Source organism: Acomys minous (assembly GCF_964271855.1).
Source record: "Acomys minous genome assembly, chromosome: 14".
NCBI lineage: Eukaryota > Metazoa > Chordata > Mammalia > Rodentia > Muridae > Acomys > Acomys minous.
This window is the reverse complement of record NC_140496.1, coordinates 34657719-34660737: the sequence shown is the minus strand read 5'-3', so window position 1 is coordinate 34660737 and position 3019 is coordinate 34657719.

The following is a 3019-nucleotide window of genomic DNA, read 5'->3' as shown; positions in this document are numbered from 1 at the left end:
TGCCCTGGAATCCTGCCTGCAGAGGAACCCAGTTACATAATGTGGGGCCACAGGAAAAGGTCCTCCTCTCCCTGTGCCATGTCCCTTTCTAAGCTCTCGCTGCTTTATCTGAACACTCACCCACAGACCTTGGCCTCTTTTATCTAAACAATCAGTATTGACATCTCAGACTGCAGATAGCCGCAAATGCAGCCAACAGCTTCCTACATAAACCTTTCTCCCTGTAGGACTCTCACATCAGAGCTCCATGAATGAGTTCTCAAACTCAAGCAGATACCTCCAGGCAGGGTGAAGCTTTAGTGGGGTGGGAGGTCCTTATAACGGGCTGAAAATGTCTGGAGACTCTCACAGCCTCACAGTTGCTCATCAGGGAGATCAGAGTTTTGGGGCTCTTGTGTTTGGTAGCAAAGTTAAGTTTCATTCAGGCTCCTTAGAGAAGTCTAGATTAGTTTTGTAATAGTCTTATCAAATGGCCAGGTCTGGTGCCACTCCCAACCAAGGTCAGCTTACTTGCTCGAGGGCAGAGATTTCAGTATAGAATGTTCTTAGAGTAAATGAGCTCCATTTCACCAAACCTCCCCAGTTTCTACCACCTATCCATCCATCGACTCATGCATACTTTGAACACTTACCAAACCAGATGTGAGGGCAGGAAGGGACCAGCATGCATGTGCAAGCTCCAGACCATGGGGCTGCGGGGTGAGAGTGTGCCCAAGAGGGGATCCTTTGCAAAGCGTAGCAGAAGGAAGCTGCTGGGATCCCCTTCATAGAACCACCAAATGCCTTACTTAGAACAGCGCTGTAGCTGAATACAGCCCGGTAAATCGGGCTAAGCAAATGTCATATCCTCACTCAAGGCAGCTGCGCACATCTGTGTAATAGCATAGAATTACAGACAGGACCAGTTCTGGGGAGGAACACACAGGTTATAGACAATCTCGTAGTTTAAAGACTTGGTTTCTCTTACAGCTAAGCAGAGATTTCCCACACAGCACAAAAATCGCAGCCCTAGTAACATACCTATAATATCGTTTATACCATGAACAGTACCAAAAATGTCCATAAAAAGAGGGCTTACATATAATACTTTAAACAGTAAAAACAGCCCGAATGTTGATGGACTAAATAATAAGTAAATTGATAACCTGTGTCCCTCACTGAACACTGTTTGTAAGAGCAACAGACTACAGTGCCGCCAAAACTTGAAAATATGAAAAATAAAAGAAGCCCAGGCATAAAACTTACAGGCTTTATACTCCTAGTTGTATGAAGTTTCTAGAACATAAAGATGAAAACTGATGGCTGGTTACCAAGGGCCAAGGGAAAACATTCAACTAGGAAATGAAGAACGGCTGGCAGCCAGGAAGGCTGTGTTGTGGTTTTGCGGGTTTGTTGTTTGTCTTTTTGAGAAGTGATGAAAATGAGCTGGGCTAAGACAGCAATGATGGGCAGATGGGCAGCACACTCTGCATCATTTTTTTAAGTGCTCTAGAACCTGATGGATCTTATGCCTTCTACTTGTTTAAAGTCTCTATTTACAGCCATCCTTATATTTCTTTGCCAAATGTTTCCTGAGAGCTTGCAAACTCTGATCTCAGGGTCTTGGGAGCAGGAAAACGGTGCTCAGAATAACTCAGTGATTTTCAGCAGTGGGCCCCAAGGCTTGGTTTGGCTGAGAGACTGGCCCCAGATCACATTCACATAAGACAAAAAGCTGAGGTTGAACAAAGCCTGTGGGGCCACGGAGCTATATATAGTCTTATCTACTGTGCCAAGATGTCACTTGTACACACGTGACTTAACCGTGGGAGAGTTAGAGTAACCTCCCTACCCTGGGATTTCCTTTCCTCATCAAAGTACCCATGCAAGCCCTTCAGCTGTCTTCTGCCATGTCTTCCAGGCCTCCAGGAGGGAGGAGCACAGAGTACTCTTTCGAAGGGTCAGGGGGTCAGATGGCTGAAAGCAGGACCCTTAGCGTTCCAGGGAGAGGCAGTGGCTGGGTGAAAAAAAGAAACTGGGTTGTTTCTGCTGGTGTGGACTTCTTTCTGGAAAAGCCCAACTTAGCCAGTAGTCATAAGGCCCAACCTTCTTGGCATTTAACTGGAGACATGGGTTAGTTATGGCTAATGGAGTGGAGTGACATTGGGAGGAAGGTTGTCCCCCAGCCAATGAAGTATAGAGAAGGTGGGCTGTCTTCATATAGGATTGCTCCTACAACCAGCTGGAAGCTGCCGCTGTGAGGTTGAAGAAGCAAGGAGGTTAGTTACATAATGACAGTACCTGAGTCCTCAGTCTGCCCCTAGATGACAGCAACTCTGTAGTTTAAATGACTGTTTTGGGCTTCCTGGAACAAAAGAATTAATGTATATTTTTGGGTACGGATACATATACATGTACATATACATATACATATACGGATACAGATACACATACACATACATATACATATACACACACAAAACACACACATCTATGTTTTGGGGTAGCCATTCCTAAGAAGCACAGATATGACGCAAGTGCTTTTACACAGTAGCATAGGAGACTTCACTAGTCTTGTCTCTAGTCTCTCACCTAAGCTGGAGCCCAAAACCTCACTTCCACAGCTTCCTTCTCAGACCTCAGAATGAGAATGGTAGTGCAGGTACTGTCAGTATGCCCAAGAGCAACACAATTCCGGTGTGCCTGTGTGACTTCCACCTTCCAGGAACTCCTACCTGCCCAAGTTAGGAAGCTTCCTGAAGTAGGGCAATGCCAACCACTGCCCTCTGACCCAGGGGAGACTCATTGACTGAGTAGAGCTGGCAAATAGTTTCTCCTCTTTCCTGGAGCAGCTTTGAAACATTCATTCTTTCCCCCCACTTTTCCTCCTGGAATTGACCCTGGTCACACACAGCACCAGCTGGCTGAATAATGAGGCCTTCTCTAGCCATTCTCCTTTTCTTTGCCCTCTCATGGCCCTCCTCTTATTTATCATGGCTCTCCCACAACTCTCAAAATAAACTCCCGCCACAGTGCATCT